This window comes from Balaenoptera physalus (genome assembly GCF_965194825.1).
Source record: "Balaenoptera physalus genome assembly, chromosome: 14".
Lineage (NCBI taxonomy): Eukaryota > Metazoa > Chordata > Mammalia > Artiodactyla > Balaenopteridae > Balaenoptera > Balaenoptera physalus.
The window spans coordinates 46,081,186-46,103,000 of NC_138893.1; the positions used below are offsets into that span (position 1 = coordinate 46,081,186).

The 21,815-nt window shown below is 37.1% G+C and overlaps 1 long non-coding RNA gene across 1 annotated transcript in view; it reads right to left on the reverse strand.

Annotated features, from left to right (window-relative positions):
• Positions 1-3,392: 3,392 nt before the first annotated feature.
• The window catches only part of LOC309643057, a 203,964-nt gene continuing 185,541 nt past the window's right edge, over positions 3,393-21,815 (reverse strand). Inside the window, exon 2 of the long non-coding RNA XR_014253520.1 lies at positions 3,393-3,864. This is a non-coding gene — a long non-coding RNA (uncharacterized lncRNA). The remainder of the gene's footprint in view (positions 3,865-21,815) is intronic.

Here is a 21,815-nt window from a genome sequence, read left to right on the forward strand (position 1 = left end):
TTAAGAAAATTGAAATCGTATCAAGTATCTTTTCCGACCACAACGCTATGAGACTAGATATCAATTACAGGAAAAGATCTGTAAAAAATACAAACACATGGAGGCTACACAATACACTACTTAATAACGAAGTGATCACTGAAGAAATCAAAGGGGAAATCAAAAAATACCTAGAAACAAATGACAATGGAGATACGACGACCAAAAACCTATCGGACGCAGCAAAAGCAGTGCTAAGAGGGAAGTTTATAGCAATACAAGCCTACCTCAAGAAACAGGAAACATCTTGAATAAACAACCTAACCTTGCACCTAAAGCAATTAGAGAAAGAAGAACAAAAAAACCCCAAAGCCAGCAGAAGGAAAGAAATCATAAAGATCAGATCAGAAATAAATGAAAAAGAAATGAAGGAAACAATAGCAAAAATCAATGAAACTAAAAGGTGGTTCTTTGAGAAGATAAACAAAATTGATAAACCATTAGCCAGACTCATCAAGAGAAAAAGGGAGAAGACTCAAATCAATAGAATTAGAAATGAAAAAGGAGAAGTAACCACTGACACTGCAGAAATACAAAAGATCATGAGAGATTACTACAAGCAACTCTAGGCCAATAAAATGGACAACCTGGAAGAAATGGACAGATTCTTAGAAATGCACAAACTGCCGAGAATGAACCAGGAAGAAATAGAAAATATGAACAGACCAATCACAAGCACTGAAATTGAAACTGTGATTAAAAACCTTCCAACAAACAAAAGCCCAGGACCAGATGGCTTCACAGGCGAATTCTATCAAACATTTAGAGAAGAGCTAACACCTATCCTTCTCAAACTCTTCCAAAATATAGCAGAGGGAGGAACACTCCCAAACTCATTCTACGAGGCCACCATCACTCTGATACCAAAACCAGACAAAGATATCACAAAGAAAGAAAACTACAGGCCAATATCACTGATGAGCATAGATGCAAAATTGCTCAACAAAATACTAGCAAACAGAATCCAATAGCACATTAAAAGGATCATACAATATGATCAAGTGGGGTTTATCCCAGGAATGCAAGGATTCTTCAATATATGCAAATCAACCAACGTGATACATCATATTAACAAACTGAAGGAGAAAAACCATATGATCATCTCAATAGATGCAGAGAAAGATCTTGACAAAATTCAACACCCATTTATGATAAAAACCCTCCAGAAAGTAGGCATAGAGGGAACTTTCCTCAACATAATAAAGGCCATATATGACAAACCCACAGCCAACATTGTCCTCAATGGTGAAAAACTGAAACCATTTCCACTAAGATCAGGAACAAGACAAGGTTGCCCACTCTCACCATTATTATTCAACATAGTTTTGGAAGTGTTAGCCACAGCAATCAGAGAAGACAAAGAAATAAAAGGAATCCAAATCGGAAAAGAAGAAGTAAAGCTGTCATTATTTGCAGATGACATGATACTATACATAGAGAATCCTAAAGATGCTACCAGAAAACTCCTAGAGCTAATCAATGAATTTGGTAAAGTAGCAGGATACAAAATTAATGCACAGAAATCTCTTGCATTTCTATACACTAATGACAAAAAATCTGAAAGTGAAATTAAGAACACTCCCATTTACCATTGCAACAAAAAGAATAAAATATCTAGGAATAAACCTACCTAAGGAGACAAAAGACCTGTATGCAGAAAATTATAAGACACTGATGAAAGAAATTAAAGATGATACAAATAGATGGAGGGATATACCATGTTCCTGAATTGGAAGAATCAACATTGTGAAAATGACTCTACTACCCAAAGCAATCTACAGATTCAATGCAATCCCTATCAAACTACCAGTGGCATTTTTCACAGAACTAGAACAAAAAATTTCACAATTTGTATGGATACACAAAAGACCCCGAATAGCCAAAGCAATCTTGAGAACGAAAAATGGAGCTGGGAGAATCAGGCTCCCTGACTTCAGACTATATTACAAAGCTTCAGTAATCAAGACAGTTTGGTACTGGCACAAAAACAGAAATATAGATCAATGGAACAGGATAGAAAGCCCAGAGATAAACCCACACACATATGGTCACCTTATCTTTGATAAAGGAGGCAAGCATATACAGTGGAGAAAAGACAGCCTCTTCAATAAGTGGTGCTGGGAAAATTGGACAGGTACATGTAAAAGTATGAAATTAGAACACTCCCTACACCATGCACAAAAATAAACTCAAAATGGATTAAAGACCTAAGTGTAAGGGCAGACACTATCAAACTCTTAGAGGAAAACATAGGCAGAACACTCTATGACATACATCACAGCAAGATTCTTTTTGACCCAGCTCCCAGAGAAATGGAAATAAGAACACAAATAAACAAATGGGACCTAATGAAACTTAAAAGCTTTTGCACAGCAAAGGAAACCATAAACAAGACCAAAAGACAACCATCAGAATGGGAGAAAATATTTGCAAATGAAGCAACTGACAAAGGATTAATCTCCAAGATTTACAAGCAGCTCATGCAGCTCAATAACAAAAAAACGAACAACCCAATCCAAAAATGGGCAGAAGACCTAAATAGACATTTCTCCAAAGAAGATATACAGATGGCCTCAGACACATGAAAGAATGCTCAACATCATTAATCATTAGAGAAATGCAAATGAAAACTACAATGAGATATCATCTCACACCAGTCAGAATGGCCATCATCAAAAAATCTAGAAACAATAAATGCTGGAGAGGGTGTGGAGGAAAGGGAACACTCTTGCACTGTTGGTGGGAATGTAAATTGATACAGCCACTATGGAGAACAGTATGGAGGTTCCTTAAAAAACTACAAATAGGGCTTCCCTGGTGGCGCAGTGGTTGAGAATCCGCCTGCCAATGCAGGGGACACGGGTTCGAGCCCTGGTCTGGGAAGATCCCACATGCCGCAGAGCGGCTGGGCCTGTGAGCCACAAGTGCTGAGCCTGCGCGTCTGGAGCCTGTGCTCCGCAACAAGAGAGGCCGCGATAGCGAGAGGCCCGCGCACCGCGATGAAGAGTGGCCCCCCACTTGCCACAACTGGAGAAAGCCCTTGCACAGAAACGAAGACCCAACACAGCCATAAATAAAATAAATTAAAAAAAAAAAAAAAAAAACTACAAATAGAACTACCATACGACCCAGCAATCCCACTACTGGGCATATACCCTGAGAAAACCATAGGTCAAAAAGAGTCATGTACCAAAATGTTCATTGCAGCTCTATTTACAATAGCCAGGACATGGAAGCAACCTAAATGTCCATCGACAGATGAATGGATAAAGAAGATGTGGCACATATATACAATGGAATATTACTCAGCCATAAAAAGAAATGAAATGGAGGTATTTGTAATGAGGTGGATGGAGTTAGAGTCTGTCATACAGAGTGAAGTAAGTCAGAAAGAGAAAAACAAATACAGTATGCTAACACATATATATGGAATCTAAGGGAAAAAAAAAAAAAAAAAGGCCATGAAGAACCTAGTGGCAAGACGGGAATAAAGACACAGACCTACTAGAGAATGGACTTGAGGATATGGGGAGGGGGTGGGGTGAGATGTGACAGGGTAAGAGAGTGTCATGGACATATATACACTACCAAATGTAAAATAGATAACTAGTGGGAAGCAGCCGCATAGCACAGGGAGATCAGCTCGGTGCTTTGTGACCACCTAGAGGGGTGGGATGGGGAGGGTGGGAGGGAGGGAGATGCAAGAGGGAAGAGAAATGGGAACATATTGTATATGTATAACTGATTCACTTTGTTATAAAGCAGAAGCTAACACACCATTGTAAGGCAATTATACTTCAATAAAGATGTTTAAAAAAAAAAATTCTGACGTTCAGTGGAACTAAAAAATGGCATTTCTTTTTTAATATTAACTTTTTTCAAATATGAACTTTGAATGAAGATGTTTGCTTTTTATTTTATTATTTTAATATTGTACTTAGCATTGTCACAGAAATAATGCATAGTAATACATTCAAACAATGCAGGAGACTGGGAATAACTAAAATTAAAAATAAAAAAAATACCAACATCATACCTATTTGATACTGATTTTGTGTAATTTACTCTTCTAAGCACTTTACATGAATTACCTCATTTAATCTCCACAACTACCCATGGAGACAGTATTTTTAGAATCCTCAGTTTAGAGATTATCAAACCAAGAGTTAGCAAGACTTAAGTGATTCATCCAGGATCATGCAACTATTAAATTGAAATTAAGCTGTAACTTCATGTTTGTATACTTCCAAAATGAATGCTATTAACCACTATTTTATTTTGTGTAACTATTTCATGGAAGAGTGTAAACTTTAGCACAAAGAGATTCATCAGATTTCCATGGAAGAAAGAAATACAGACCAATCTAGTCTCCAAAGAAATTAATCCCAGTGGAACAACTCAAACATAAGAAATTCCAATCCCAATATAGTATTCAGAAGAAATTTATATGCAGAAATAGAGGCCCTGTATGTAATAGCCAATTTGGTCTTAAATACTCTCTCACCACTGTCTTAGACTCATAGTTAACATATACTAAATACACCAGATATTCTCAAAAACATGTAATGGGTGGATTGGAGAAGCTATGATTTCTTCTCCCCTTGAAGTATATGATCCTTTGGACAGAGCTACCACTAATTTTATTCCTGCTCTTCTTTTGCTGAATTTCAAGATTGTGTTTGATTTTGTAACTTGCTTCCAGAGTAACTGGAAATGGAAATTGAGACAAAAATTATGTTTTCAACCTGCTTTTTTCCTTTCCTTTACTTCCTTCTCAGACAAAATCTTACCTCCAATTCTTTCTAGATCTCCAGGAATTTCATATCTAAAAGCAGTAAATGAGAAAAGAGTGGAATTGAGAGAAACAGAGATGAAGTAAATGCAGAGATAAAGCATAGTACCTTTGCTTTCATCATAGCCACGGCCTCTTTAAGGCAAAAATAATAACTTAACAGATCTTACTCACTCCTCTACTTCTACAATAGGTTGCTTAGCAACCACAGGACATTGGTGAGAGGGAGATGTTAGAGCAGGTTGCAGAAAGAAGGAGCTATCATTAACTCTGCAGATGTTAAATATGGATTGATTCATCCCGTCTTCCTTTCCTTTGTGTTACCCATCAGTCATTTCAGACTCAGGACTCAGGGTTCACTAGTCTATCCTTTACCCTTCAAGTCAATGATCTGACCCAACTAAGAAAAAGGGATCTCTCACAGAGCTGAGGGAGTGTTATGGTTTAAAATAACAATGACCTGTTTGGATATAATGCCTCTGATACTTCTTATATTTTTCAGTGGAGAAAAAACTAACTGAAAAAAAATATTTTCAACAATTTCATTGGCTAATTTTCACATTGCATTCAGATTTTGGACCTATTCTCTTGCTCATAAGATTGGCTTGACCTCATTAGAAACTGATTCTATGAGTTTTTGAGTCCATGAGATAATAACATTGGGCCATTTCTATGAGATGCTGTTTCTCTTGAGAATATGCTGCCACAGAGTGGTTATTATTGTTTTATATATTTAATTCTATATGTACATGAATGATTCTCATTAACCTTTATTTGACTGCTATCTCTTGATTATTTTTAAAAGTTTTACTTTCTAGTCCTGGAAATAGATATTCAGCTTTTTAAAACAATTCAAAGGTTATAAAGTCTGGGGGATCAAATTTACTTCATAAACTAAATAGTAACCAAGAGTGCACAGATTTTATTGTGTGTTTACTACGTGCCAGGCCCAAAGCTAATGGTATTCATACAGTATTCCATTTAAGGTTCATAGCAACCCTATAAACTAAGTACTATTATTATTAGCCATTTTAAGGAAAAGGAAACAAAGGTTTATGATCTTCTTCAAGATCATAACATTTTTAGTAATCAAAGCAAGGTTCGAGCCTAAAGTTCTTCACCCCAAGAAGCCAAGCAGGGAACCCCAGTGCCATTGTATCTTTCTAAATGTTGAATGTTCCACAAATACTTCAAAGATAATAACAAAAAAGAAGGAAGGAGAAAAGGAAGGAAAAAAGGAAGGAAGGGAGGGAGGGAGGGAGGGAGGAAGAAAGGAAAAATATTATTATTTGGTATTAGGGGCTTAAAAATTAAGAAAACAGTAAAAACATGCCCTCACTTTCCAATAAGTACCACAGAAAAGCATCAGCTCACTCCCATGTGATGAAATCCAAGATCCATAAATATTAAAACAAAGCATAAGATATCTGTAGTATAATGAAAGCACTCATGTTTATTAGTCAGATCTGAATTCAAATCCAGTCTCTACCTATCTCTAGCTCTGCAGCTGGGCTAAGTATTTTAACCTCTCTATACTACATTTCAGTCATAATCTGCACAACAAAGATTACAATACTAGGCTTGTATGAGAAATTGAGATTATAAAGTAAAATCGTGTTACTTACTTTCTATACATTCAAGGGGTTCAACTAATACTAGTTAGTATTATTTTTAGAAAATGAAATAATTGTGAATGATTAAGGATCTATGAAAATACAAATAGTAAATTAACTCTGTGGATAATATGAGAAATCCCCAAAATCTATCCATGACTGATTTCCATGGGTCCCTAATCATCTACAGTTATTTCATTTTCTAAAAATGATATAACTTATTTTTCAAATCCAAAAGAAATTTATGTATAAACACAGTTGCTAACCTTTCTTAATGACACACTTTCTGTATGCAACACATTGTGTTAGACTCTATTTTCAATTCAGGTGCAAATAAAACACAGTCCCTTTAATCAAGGATTATAAAACGATAGAGAAGGTACATGCACAAGTAAATATGACAAGGCAAATAAACAGAACTGCTTAACAGAGCTTGGAGAGGAAGGGTTCACTTCTGGCTGGTATGTCAGAAAAAAGTTCCTGAAGGAAATAAAATATGAACAAGGCATCCTCAGTGGGGTTTGTACATTATTTTATTTTTTTTGGTAGTGGTGGTGTTTTTTGTTTGTTTGTTTGTTCATTTTTTAATTCTTCCATAAATCAACCACTTATCGCTCCTCTTCTAACAGAATCTTATGATCTTATTTTCATTTGGGGACTTCCTCTCTCCCAGTGTCAGGCCCTGTAGTCTGGTGGTTCTGATTCCATCTGATGATGTGTGAGGGCCTAGAAAGATGTGGCCAATCAACAGAGTCCATGCTCCTGGCCACGGTGCTAGGGTTAGAGATAGACACATAATCTACATCAGTCAGGCCAACGAGGTCAGTTCTGGTTTTGATTCAGCAGGATAGCTGCCTCCCTCTTCTTTAAGACTAGTATCTTCCTATGGCTTGGCTGTGTTTCTACATTGAAGCTCTATTGTCACTATCATTAATGACATCACTTAGGTGCTGAGCCTAGCCATGCTTGAAGCTAAGCCTATACCCTGGACTTACCTGTGTTCTTTAATTATGTAAGCCTATATGTATTTTTCCTCACCGGTTTTTGCTGATTTATTCTTCTTGTGGGAAGTGACAGAGAATCCCGCTTATATTCATCACTGATATAGCTTTGAAGAACAAGTAAAATTTCAGCACATGGAAAGAGCTGGAGAGACAGACATAGCAAGAGTGGGAAAACCACAGTCAAGAGCATAGGCTGGGGAAAGCGTTCAGGGAGCAGCAAGCTCAGTGTCACCATCCTGCTGTTCTCCTATTAGCGGCTGGAATGTTGACCTTCCTTCAGAACAAAAGCTTTGTGTTGGTTTCCTCACCCACCGATGATTCCTACTGCCTGAGCTACTCCTACCTATTGAGCTATGTCCCCTTCCACTGGTGAGCGAGATTGTGTTCACGGGTGTCACTGAGCTAAATGTCTTCCCCTGTCTTGTAGTTTAGTGTCAGAGATTTTTCCTACCATCGCTGGAACTCTGGCACCAGGCTTTTCATGTGGTTTCTAGCCTTTCTTCTGTAGCCACCTATACTCCAAAGAAAACAAATACATTTAGTGTCGTTTCATAAAGAGGTAGCTGTAGTCCTCTCAGATGACCTGGTAATGTTAAACTGGATGTGTTGAACCATCTGCAGGATCTACCATCTACCTGCTAAACCCAAAAAGGATGCTGGAGAAGCTTGCTTGGCAGTGTTCATCTCTGACCAAACAACTCTCATAGAAAAGGGGGGAATGACAAGTACAACTCTATGAGGAAGATACTAGATTTGCCTCCATGATAAATATATGAAAACTGAAGCACATATATTTTAACGGATTTGCCCATGGTCATGCAGCTAGTACATGGCAGAACCAAGTGTGAACCCAAGTAAGCTGGTCCCAGATTCTGTAATTTTCACTGGAAGGCTATATTCTCTCTCATACTACTAAGTTGTTTGGAATGGATAATGCTATAAGACAGTAATTCCATCAATAGCACTTAATCAGGTATCATCTTTATTGTTCTCTGTGCCATCTTTTACCAGCCCAACTAAGATAATATGCTTTGAACAATATCTAGGTCTTCTGTAACCCCATAGTGCTACACCCATAAGGTATATACAGTATTTGTTGATGGACTGTTTAAAATTCAGCTACTCTGGAGGAACTAAATCTCAACAGCTACTTAGAATACATCTTTATTGACTCCTGGTTGAGAACAGAATCCTTAAAAATCAAAACTCAGAATAAGCACGTACTTTTGATAGAGGAAGAAGGAATATATGAATACAGAAAGGAAGAGAGTACCTATGTTAAACTTGGTTTCCTTAACTATTTTGGTCTTGGAGTTTCTGTATCTTTTTTTGCTTTCTTTGTCGGTTTGTTTGTTTGCTGTTCTGAGTAAACACAAAATGGGAAATTTCCCATTTTTGCATTAGCGCCTTCTCACATTTCTGGAAGCTGGAGTCTGCCTCCATCCCTGGATTTTCTTCACTAACTGCATTAACCTGTGACAAGGCCAGACATTAATGGTATATATATTTTTCAACATCTACTTTGACAAAGAGTGATTTTTCATAGAAAATGTTTTCAATAACAAATATCCAATAATCATTATGGTTCTTCCTTGCTGAAATAATCTAAAATGGGGACAGAAATTGAATTAGTTTTTTATAATAATGACATTCATATTGTGTTCTTTGGCTTTTCCTATGCAGCACAAGGTTATTTTGTTTAAAAGCATTCACAGTGGTATTTATTGGACAATTTGGAGGTCTATTAGAGCTAAATTTAGCCTTTTCTCCTTTTTAAGTAGAATGGATAAAAATGTTTCTTCTTAGGAGCTACTTAAAGCATTCCACTAGATTAACTCGCCCTCCTTCTTCTGAGAGTAAATCTGTATTCTGTTTAGGAGGTCATGAGTCAGAGACCTGGAGATCTAAACTAATCCTGACATGAAAATTTCAGCTATGACCCCAGAAATACCCCTCAAAATGTCTTGCCTTGATAGTTGAAAAAGATAGCCAGGATAAGAACTGAATTCATCAGCAAGGACTTCTGCAGTTGCTCTTAGCTTCCTTATGATTTGCAGAAGCAATGTTTTGTTTTGTTTTATTTCTTCTCAGCTTTCTTTTCTCTATTTTTTAAAAACTTATTCGCAATCCTAGTCCTTGGCACTTTTCTTCCTTTCTTTCTATCCTCTTTCCCCTCACTTTCCACCATCTTAATTAAATAGAATGAGCTTTATAAAAGTAGCTTGTTTTAGTATCCCCTGACTTAAATAAAGCTAGGAAATAACAGAATGCACAAATTGCTGTCCTGAGAATGCTAAGTATCAGAAAAAAATTTAGCTTAAAATAATCAGTGAGACTGGTAAATGCTAAATAGTATAGGAAGACTGTATGTGTGGGTGTATGTTATATATATATATATGCATATGTATGCATATATACATGCATATACATATACACACATATATCCATATATTATATATATATAACTTACATATATGTTACATATATGTATATAATTTTGCCTTGCCTTTGTGGACGAATAAAACCTAGTCATGCAGTACAATTTCCATCAGCAAGTTGTTTTCATTAAACACCTGGAGCCTCCTCTAAGTGATACCGCCACAAATGCTCAACTGAGACAGTTTAGTGAGAAAATCAGTCAAAGCAGCTATTTGGCACCATGGGCTGATTAACTTAAGTGCTTCCATTGTACTTGTGGTTGTTTGAGTATCATATAGACTTGGTCCCATAACAACAACCTAAGAGTATAGCCTTTCTGATATTTACAAGTAGCTACATTAGTGTTAACCCCATGAAAATTCTGTATATTATCACAATAGTTTAAAGTTGTTTTCCAGTGAAACCTTTATTGCATATCATTTAAAGACTTAACTCAAGATGAAATGCACAAAGATTAAGTTATATCTTAAAAATATTCAATACATGACTCTCTCGGTATATACCTATGAGGATTTTTGTGTTCCTGTTCTCAGCTCTATCAGGTATGAGCTCCATTTACCTGACAACATATTGAAATTGTAATCTACATGCCCTGACTCATATTTTTCCACCTCTAATTTATTCCCTAGCCAACTGAAATCTAGTTTCTTCTTTCATCATTCCTCCAAGACTGCTCTCTCAAAGGTTAGAAATAACCTTTGAATTGTCAGATGCAATGACTTTTTCGCAGCCTTTATCTGGTCTCAAGTCTACATAACTTGACTATTTTGAGCACCTTCTGTTTGAAACTTTGTACTTTGGCATTTATGGAGTCACCCTTTTAGTTCTTTGGCCACTCTTTCTCAGTATGGTTCAGTAGTTCCTTTACCTTAACCTGTTCCTTAAGAGTAGGTATCAAAAGAAAGTCCTGTTCTATTACCCTCTTCTCTCCTCATACAACAAAATTTTTGTTCATGGTTAATGTTAGCCATTTCTAGATGTGGAATCTCTGACTATGTGGGTAGCCTGATAAATATAAACCTCAAGCCTAGACCTCTCCCTGAACTACAGCTGAAGTTTTAAATTGCCTACTAGGCATTGCCACCTGGATATCCTATGGATACTCAAAAAGCTCCCACAATAAGTTATTTATTGTTTTCTCAAGATAAGATGTCCCATTTGTAAAGGATAGATATCAATATACTTATATTAGTTATACTCTTAAGAGTTAACCCATACTAAGTGTTCTCAGAACTTTATGTATAATGATATTTAATCCTTGCAGCTACCCTTCAAGGTAAGCACTACCATTATAATTATTTAAAATGAGACACAGAAAAGTTAAATAATTTTCTTAAGTCATCCAGCTAGATATTAGCAGAACTTGACTTTGAACTCAATCTGGTTGAATGTGTGTTCTTAAAATCTATACTATTCTGCAGAAAGATAGGGAGGGCAGAAAGAAGGAGAAAGAAAGAGCCCTCCTTCAGCAAAAAGTTGACAGAAGTATACTATTTATTGTACTCTTTGCCTTTACGCAGCCAAATTCAAGCTTTCTTAAAACCTATGTTGATATATGCACCGAGTGATTTAGTATTGAGTGATAAGTGTCACAAACTTGGTTTTTTTGTACTATTGCCCTGGTAGGGAGGTCAACTTACATGTGTGTATTAGCTTTCCTCATTATTTTTAAGGTTGTTCATACATAGTCATAGAACTTCAGCGCTAAAAGAGATCTTAGGAATCATCTAGAAAAATCCCTTTATTTTATAAAGAGACATAGAGCATTCAAGTAACTGTCCACAGCCACAGACCAAGTTAGTGGTTGAACCAAGAGTAGAACCCAGATCTTAGAATATCTAGTCCCTTGTTTATAGAGTTACATCATATATGTATGTTTTTATAACAAATGCAGTACTTGAGAATAATAGTGTTTTTAATGTTTAAGAGTAGTAATTCACAATTTGAACCTCATGCTACTTTGCAGAGTGTCATCCTTTCTTAACACTTACTGGGCATCTCCTAGGTGCATAGACTTGTTCTTTCATATCCCCGCATAGCTCTTAGCAGGCTACTTGTTTGTGAAGAGCCTGTAGAGAATTTGGGGAGCTCAGCATGGATTCTTCTAAAAGCCTAGGCTGAACTGCCCTTGGCTGAGCCTGGGAGAGGGGACCTAATTGGAGAGAACAGAGTTAAGTATTAAGAGAGACAGTGTGTGTAGTGTGTCTGAAAATGAGGATGAAAGGAGACAGAGCTTAAGTTGGCAGCTCTAGCACTTCTTGTCTGAATCAACCCCAGGTGGTACAGGTACAAAAATGAGCACTGTCATGCCTGAGGAAAGAGAACCAGGCATCAGTAGCTTCTAGCTAAGACACCCATTCTTCAGAGCCTATTTTAGGAATAACCAATATCCTGCACCTCCCATGCTAGATAATGACCCTCTTTCCAAGAGTTTATGCCCTTGAGCTCTACAGATAATAAATCAGGCAACCACCATATCACTTCACTTTTCTTTTAAACTCTACATTGCTTTATTGTGGACTGAGTTTGCAATGTACAGAGCCCCTTTATGAATTTCCTTTCATATAATTCCTACAAGAGCCAAAGACCTGCAGTGTAGAGCAGGAGCTATTACTCCACTTAAAGACAAGGAAATTGGCCAAGCCCTACGCTAATGGTCAAAAGACCAGTGCTGGTCTGGCTCTCCAAGTAATTAACTTTAGCAAATCACTTCATCTCTTCAGGATCATTTTTTCCTTTTCTGCATGCCTTTTTATCCTAACATTTTAATCTAGGATTTCCAAGCTGATGGTATAGTTGTGACATTATTACCCATTATCTCTGTTCTTATTGAGGTGGGGAGGAAATAAAGGCATATGTCTAGCAATGCTTGAATTCTTAGTCTTTGAATTCTGCACACATTGTACTTATAGCCTTAAAAACATTCTTTGCTTCTCATTTCTGGTTTTGGTTCTCAATGAAAAGAGAACACTATTGTGATAGATTATGGGTAAATTTACCCAGTTCTGTTCCTTCTCTTGTCCATATGAAAACCTTATATTTACAAGTTAATTGTAACATAAATGTTTTTCCATATCTTCTTTTCATTTGCCATCTCAAGACCATGATTGTTAGTGCCATCTCTTCTGACTACATAATTTTACAACTAATTAATGCATTATAAGCTAATTGACTATTCCTCGTTGTTGGACATTAAGATTATTTTCAAGCTTTTCTCAGCTGTTATTCTAAGCAATTCTGAAATACCTATTTTCACATCTATAGCATATATGTACCATTTTTGATATGTATTTTCTTTAAGTAAATTCCTCAAAGTGGCATTAATGGGTCAAAGGCTCTGACCATTGATACTGCTTTTTAAATATATTATCAAGTTCTTTTCTAAAAGCAATATAATAATTCCAAAATTTAACTTCTTGCTAAAGAACCACTCTTGACCATCTGCAAAATTAAAAATCACCTATAGTTGTTGAGAACCTTCAGAAACAGGAAGCACTATTTTCTTGTCAAGTCCTAGGGAAGTAGAAGAAGAAGCTCTATTTATGTCATTTAGTGGTTCTAAACAGAAACTTATTCTCTATGTTTAATAGTGAAGTGTGATTAATTGATACATCATGATAGAAAATCAGAAGTGGGTGACTTGCTTTTCTTGGGTTCCCACAAAAGCAGGCCCTGAGATAAAGACTTAGGTACAATTTATCTGACAACCAATGCCAGGAGGCAGAAGTGAGGGAATGGTGAAAGTGAGACAGGGAATGCAGGGAGCCAGTAAAAGGTATGTTAATAAGTAAGTGATGCGTAGGGAATTAGGGTTAAATCACCTTTGGGAACCTTCAGGCATCTTGTAACATGTACTACCCAACTGTCTCATAGAAGTTGGGGAAGCTGGAATATTTGTCTTCCAAATTCAATCAGGTTGCCCTGGGTATGTCAAATTCCAGTATTTTCAGGGTGTCCTGCTTTCCTGGAACTGAAGAAATCTACCAGGCAGAGAAACAAAGATACAGGCTCTTGTGGTGAGATGCTATCAGGGTATTCAGGATGTGTCCACCAAAGCTATTGGTGAGCTTAGAGGTGGATGAGTAGATGTAGAACAGGTCATCATCAACAGCAACTGCTACACCTGGGAAAAATGACCTCTTGCTAACAGTGTTTAATCCAAAGGAAGAATGGGTCTAAGAACCTAGTTTCTTCCTCCAGGAGTTTACCAAGCCTAAAGCATGCTCTGGACACCAAAACTGTGGTTGAAAATATAAGAGATTTTATATTATAGAGTTGATATAAATGTAAATACATCAATTGAGCCAAAGACTTGGGAATAGCATATTCTGGTTAATAGAATTTTCAAGTTAAAAAATAAATTAAAAATTCTGATTTTAACACTTGACAAAAACAGTCTTCCAGAGTTAGAGTTGCTTTAATTGTTTTAATAAGAATAGTCCAATAAATATGAATAAATAGTTGTTTGATGTTTAGACTATTGTAAGGCATTAAAGTAATCTTTCTGTGACTCAATTATCTTAACCATGGTCTAAGGATAGAAAAATAAATGGGACTCTGAGTTGAATGTGAATACGTGAATTAAGTCTAAGATATACCCTCAGTTTTTAACATCTCTTTATCAAATCTTCATTTATTGACTTTTGTTTACTTTTTTAATAAGCAAAATGTACAGACATAAGTGAGTATAAATGAGAAGTCATACTTTTCATATTCTACTTCTTTGAGGTTTTATTCTGCTGAGATAATAATAAATGGAAATACTTAGAACTTGAACTATTCTCTGAGCAGGAATCCAAAGATGAATTAGAAGTTAGTAGAAATAATTTGAAAGAAAGGATGGTTTTTTTTGGCTCAAAGAAATTAAACTAAAAATATTCAGTATATTCCAAAAAAAGATAACTCCTCCTAACAGAAAGGAGACTGGTCAGGAAACAGTTATAGAAAATTCATAATGAGAAGAGAAAAGTTGGCTGTACCTCTCCCAGCTCCACTAGGGCAGAGGAAATTTAGGTCAGTGCCATGTGAGTATTATATTGCTACTTGAAAGGCTATCCCTGCTGTGGAGATGGACATATCAGGCTATTTTTGTCTCACACCATTAAGCCTAAAATCATTGGACTCATTCTCCTTTCTCTAATTCCATACTAATCAAGCAACCTTCTTTCTGATTATAATTTGGTTTCCCACATTGGCCTGCTTACAGTATGAGAATGTGCTGGCCATGCTGATGCAAGTATTCCAGTCCACAGGGGGACTACAGATCTCCTAGATCTCCTTGCAAATTAATGAATTAGCATTCTTATCTAACATCATTTTCATGAGATATGGAGCTCCTCTTGTGATGAAGTAATCTGGTTTGTAAGTCAGAAGACTGAGGTCCACAGATATTTTACCTTCACGGGATGACCTTTCTTTGGGGCACCTCAGGGCATAGCATTGAACCTCACTCCCTAAATTCCAACAACCCTCTTTGCTAAAGCTTCCCATTCAAAACATCTATTTGCTGTTGGTCTTGACCATCAGCCTAAAATCTCTCACAGGTAAGTTGAGTGCTCAAAAACTTCTACTACAAAAGTCCAAATGACCTCTATCTTTCATTATTACCTATCTCAATACTTCACTGATGAGAGGGGAAAAAAAGGAGGGATAATGTGCTTATCCTTTCTGGACACCATTTCTTACATTAGTCAGCAACCTCACACAAAACTTCAGTTCCAAACCTAAAAAAAAAGGGAAGGTCAGATAGGGAGGGGACATGAGAGAGACCACGTGGTAGCTTAGGGGAATGTTTGAGATCAGAGACTCTGGAATATCACTGCCTGTAGTTGAATTCTGGCTTCACTATATGTGATTTCTACCAAGATACATGAGCTTTTCTATGCTTTAGTTGCCACATCTGTAAAATGGGGGCATAGATAGCACCTATCTCATAGGGTTATGATAATTAAGTTTATATTAAATAACCACATAGTTTTTGCACATTAAAAATTAAAAAACCTATTGTATTTACCAAAAGTGTTAGACGAGTGGCCTAAAACTCCAGACACAAGTACTTGACCTACACGTTTTATAGACCTTGGGGGCAAATCTGCAACACTCTATTCTGGGCAGATGCTGTAATGCAGTAGTAACTTTGAGCCTCCGTTAAACCCACATTAGAAGGCTCCTTGATTATTCTCTGGGATTTCAGCTGGAGCAAGGGCAGTGTGTGTAGACAGAAGATTTATGGCTGTGAAGTATTGTTGGAATATACTCCCAGATCCACAAAGGGGCACTTTCTAACTTTGTCTTGATCCACAAACTCGAATCTACTCTTCCAGGTCTAGTGGGAAGAACTAGAAGGGCAAGTCACCGTGAGACTTGCTGATCTTTAAAGTTCCTTCCAGTTCTCAGATCCGGACTCTGAACCACGCCTATGAACATCTGGGCAATTAACCTTCTTCCTCCCTGGCCACTGGTCTCAGAGCCCACTGAAGCCTTGTGCCAATCAACAGATTCATCCTGAATCTGAGAATGAGAAATCGGATGGCCTGCTGTCTCTTGGGGTTATGATGTTTGTTCCCGCAACTTTGCAACAAAAGCCTAAGGTTTTAGACTAGTGCTCTTTAAACATTTTATTATCTTGTGGGCAGGAAAAGCTTGAAGTAACTTTTATATTACTCTATAGAATTTTACTGCCACTTTACTAATAGACTATATTAGAAGGGGTGAGTTTAAACAACAATAATTTTCTTAGCATTCTCTGGACTTGTCTGAACACAACTTGCCAGCAACCATTATTCTATTGGTCTAAAATGAAATAGATAGCCTACTTGGGCATTTTTCAGGTGATAGAGGATAAAATAACTAAAATAGAAATGTTCTTTCTTTCCACATTACTATGTCTTGCATATGGTCTGTCAACAAAACTGCTCCAGGTCTAGTTTTAGGTATTAAAACTTGAAGGATGTCAGTTGTACTGGATGTTTGCCAGATTCAATATGATGCAAAGTACTGTAAAATTTGTAGTGACAGCTCTTGGTACAATGTGCCAACTTTCTCAACTGAGGGAAACAATTAAATTTCAGTCGTATGTGGATAACTGTCTTCGTGTTAACATAATTCAGACGTGTGCACCCACCTTTACAAATCGTAATATTACTTTCGTGCAGTAAAAGTGAATGTCTTCAGGATTTCTTAACCTACAGGCAGGCTTGGAAGCCCTGCTTTAAAACTATATGCAGCAAATGCCAAAAATATTTTAATAAAGGTATTAATTCTTACTGCTCAGATTACATAAAAGCAATATGCTTGCATTCTAATGTGCCTTGGTTTTATACTTGATGGACCTAAGTCATTCTATAAAATTCACAGGAAATAAACATTTTTGGAAGAGTACTAGATTGGGAGTAAGAAGGTGTTAGCTCTTCATTCAGAGCATCTGTGATTCTAACATCTTCTAAACCCCGGCTGAGCTCTTCTCAATTTCTAGGTCCACCAGGATGTCTTTCTTGCATAAATGGAAATGATCTCACAGATAAAATCTATCAGCAGTTCAATACTTTATAAGAAACAGTTTTTGTTTTTGTTTTTTTGTTTTTTAAATCAGTGGCCTCTGCAAATAGCACCGGAAGGCACCTGTAGTCCCCACATTTCTCTCTAAAGAAGCGATGAAAATTCTACCATTAAGATGGGTTCATTTGGTTAAGCATTGTTGTTCCCCATGAAAAGTACATATCACTCACAAATGACCAAACACTACTGCTAACATCCTGGTGAGTTTATTGGTCTACTCAGCTAACATTCATTGTTTATTACATACCAAGTATTGAACTGGTAGAAAGACGACAGTCTTAGCCGCTATGGACATGCCTTTCCCTGAAACATCCGGCTCATTGTACAGTTGCAGGAGCAGGGTCCAGATACAAAGCTTATATGCAGAAACTTACCCTGGTATAGTGACAGAGCAGGCCTTATTTAAACCCAATTCATCAACTATTTTAACAACCATCAATTCCCTGAACTTACCTTCTCATCCCCCTTGTTCATTTGTAAATAATTTGCATGCTGCTTCAGTTCTATGTTTGGGGAGTAAACTGAAATCTATTTACCAAAATGATGAATAACCATTCCCACTCGGTGATATATATAAAAAATTTATTTTTTGCAAATAACTTGTTTGCTTGAAAAATCAGGTATATTAAAAAGGGTGAGAAGTTTTGCTTTTTGTTATCCATGTTCAATAAATCTTTGAAGTAGAAGGGCCCTTAAGGACCTTCAAGTTCACCTCCTCATTCTAGGGGGTGCTGGAAAGCCTAGAAACTGACACCCCAGGAACTCCTATATCCTCTAACAGAAGTTCCTCTGAAATGTGAAAATATTGTCTCCTAAGATTGTCCAATCCCTAATTTTAGACAGGAAAAATATTTAAAAGCATAGATGTCAACAGAATGGAATGGACTTTGTCCCTGAGTCTAGTTCATTAGGAAAGAGTCATAGTTAGAACTCCATAAATTCAATGTTAAAAATTACAAACGTATATAATGCTAGTTATTTGTTTTGTTTTTTACGTCTGTGTTCCACTTTGGGGACTGACTGAGATAGCTGCTTACTTTCTCCATGGATGTGGAAACCAGTAACTAAAATTCTTATATTCTTTGAGGGTTTTTTTCCTACCTTAATGTCACAGACAGTTTAGCTTTCATACTAAGAAAGAAAACAGTGTTCTTGAGATCTGGGTCCTAGCTGTACTATCAATGATGTACCCTTGCTGCCTCAGTTTCCTCCTTGGTATAGAGAGTGAAAGACAATGGCCTCTAAGAGCCCGCCCACCTCAGACAACCCAGAGTTGTGATACTGACACCAAGACACTTCCTTGGTTGTCGGACACTGTACTGGACTCCATCTCAGGGCTTATATTTATTTCTCTCAGTATCCAAACACGAGTAATGCTTTTTGAGTTGCTTGATACGGTCAATTCTCTGGGTATAAAAACAAGTTCAAATCCTTGTTTCCCTGCCTCAAGGCATACTGTTGCCAATATACTTTTTAAATAAAATTTGAATTTTTTTGAAAGTGTGGAGAATTATTAACATTCAGTTTAAAATATTTGATCTTTTGGAGCAAAGTATACTCTTAAAGCCTTCGCAAACTACTGAATGTGGTTCCTGAGTACATTTCCAGACTCACCTCTTGTCAATTTTCCCCTTTCTTTTCACATTCCAGGCATTTTTAAATGTTCCCAGTTGCCATTTCAGCTCTAACATGTGCTTTCTCTCTCGTTCCAAGAACGCGCTTGTCCCTGTGCTTGGCCTAGCTGACCCCTATGGAGCCTCGACATTTCAATTTAGATGTTGCTTCTGGAACGCATTTCCTGAATACTTCATGCCCCAGAGACAGGTCCAGGTGTCTGTCTTATGTACACCTGTAGCTCCTTCTATTCCTTTCTCATAGCTCTTACTCTTTAATGCAAGTGTCACCTGCATTTATTTACTTCCGTTATATTTTCTGATGCAACCTTTAGTTCTTAGTGTTGGGGCCTCGCATAGGCCATCCCCAAATGCGCCTCAATGGCATGTTAAATATTTTGATTTAAAATAATCAAAATTTGATTTAAAATTACTTAAGAAATGGCCAACGTAAAAGGGACATTCTGACCCTCCTTTCTGTCTCCCTGATAGCAGGAAATGCATCTCTCATGTGAAAGGTGCACTCCCTGCATCTGGAGGTGGAAGGGAACCGTTATTGCCAGAGATAGGGAATTCAGTCCTGGCAGACTGTATAAACACACTTTGTTACTTCTTTAATTTACTTCCCTGAGCCCGAACTCTTTACATTCTTCACTAATTGATCACCCCAAACCTAAGTTTCTTTGTCCTGTCAATTTCTCACAAATGTTTCTTTGTCTAAAAAAATATAAAAGCTGCCTGCTTTGGCCACTTCTTATGTCTCATTTCAATGAGACCTCTGTGTGCACAAATTAGTTCTTCTTTCTTGTTAATCTGTCTTATATTTTATTATTAGTCCAGTCACAAGAACTCAAGGTGGGTAGAGGGGGAAATTTTCCCTATCCAGACATTAGTATAGTGCAGGATGTAGAACAGGTGTTCAGTAAATATTTGTGGCATAAATGAAGGAAGGATGGAAGGAACAGAGGTAGAAAAACACTTATAAGTCAACAGGCCAAGGGATATCTCTCTATATAGTCTGACTAGCCAAGGTGTTTCACAGCCTTCCCTAGGCTGAACTTCCTCCACTGGATCAATTGTGGTTTAGCTGACAAAGGCAAGGGCACCATCTCCAGAATGGTCTAGATCACCATCCTGGGCACCCCTTCCTAAAAACCTCTATTAAATGCTGCTTGTATTGTGCCATTCTCCTGCTCCAACACTTTCATTGTCTCTCTGTTCCCAACCATTTATAATGTATTTTTCCCTCTGGTTGGCATAAAATATGCTTCTTGATCACAGCCCATGTAGCCCATTGAACAATTCTCTTTACTTCTTCAGTTGGTACCATATACGTCAAATATTAGGACATTTGACTGTCACATCCTCATGTTAGCGGTTATTCCCATTCCTGTATCTTCAGACATGTTTATTTGTTCCATATAGGATTCTCATTCACCTTCACCAACCCCAACCCTATTCACCCTTCAAGGAGGATTGTGAACCTTTCTTAGATTGTTTTAATTGAGCAGCTTATTAGACTCACCAGTTAGCATTAAAAGAACCTCTATATCTTGGGTCTCAAACAGGTGTTGCCTTTGTCCAAATTCAGCCCACGGAACTTTTTTGTTTGACCCACATGATGCTTTTCAAAAAGTTAATTACCAACAGTAAAAAAGCAAGAGAGTTTGCACAAAAAGAAGGATTTGGGGGGAATCTCTTGAAAAACATCAGAGCATCTGGTAACAGTGGGTGGGACCAAACTCCCACAGAGAAATAATAATTTGATGCTGAGATAACCTTTCGCCTTTAGGTGATCCGTGACCTCTTCAGTTACCACCATCCTCAACTGGCCCTTATTACGCATGTGTGTTAGTTGCCTAGCCCCTGAATGAGTTAGAGACCCCTAGATAGGATAGTTTGGGAGTGATGTAAGAGAATTACCGACTGATTGAAGGGAAATGCTCTCTAAAGAACTCCCCCACCATAAGTTTATCTTTCCACCGATTTTTTTTCTTTTAACATTATTCAGGGGATACTAGTACTAAAAGAATTCATTGTCTCTTTCTTTACAGAACATTCACACATCCTTGGTGACCACTGAGAGAACAAGGAGGTATAGTCAGAGTGAGATTTCAAAAGGCTTCAAGCTACTGCTTAATAACATATGCTCCCTTAAAAATAAAGAAATTTGTAAAAATGCCAACTGTTGCAATTTCAATTTTCTGTTATAAATCATATTCTCTCTTGGTTTTCTTTTTTTGACAGCTGAAAGCTGACACACATAATTATTTCTTATAGATATTGAATTAAAAAAGCCCAGCAGATATTGTTGAGGCTGTTTGGTGGAAGGGGGGTGGTGAAGAAAGAAGACAGATAAGCAATGAAGGCTTTCCTGCATAATAGCAATATTGTCGTTCTCATTGTATGACAACTATTAGTTATTAGCTTGTTACTTTTTTAGCATAGTACAGTTCTGATCTCTATGTGCACAATTTAGAGAGTACCTAGAATTTTTTCCATAATATTATTGCTGCAAATTTTACTTGTGAACACCTCCTAGTGTATTCAGCAGACAGTGAACAGGGGGCTTGGTCAAGAGACAGAGAAGGGAACAAAGAAGCCACAAAAACCTTAGAATTGGAAGATTTAATCTATTCTTGGGGCACCCAGGATCAGGGAAATACATGGAAAATGAGAGGTGGAAGATTTACATATAATATATTGAAGCATTTTCAGACTACATTAAGTCTCTGAAAATAGTTTAGGTTTTCCCAGG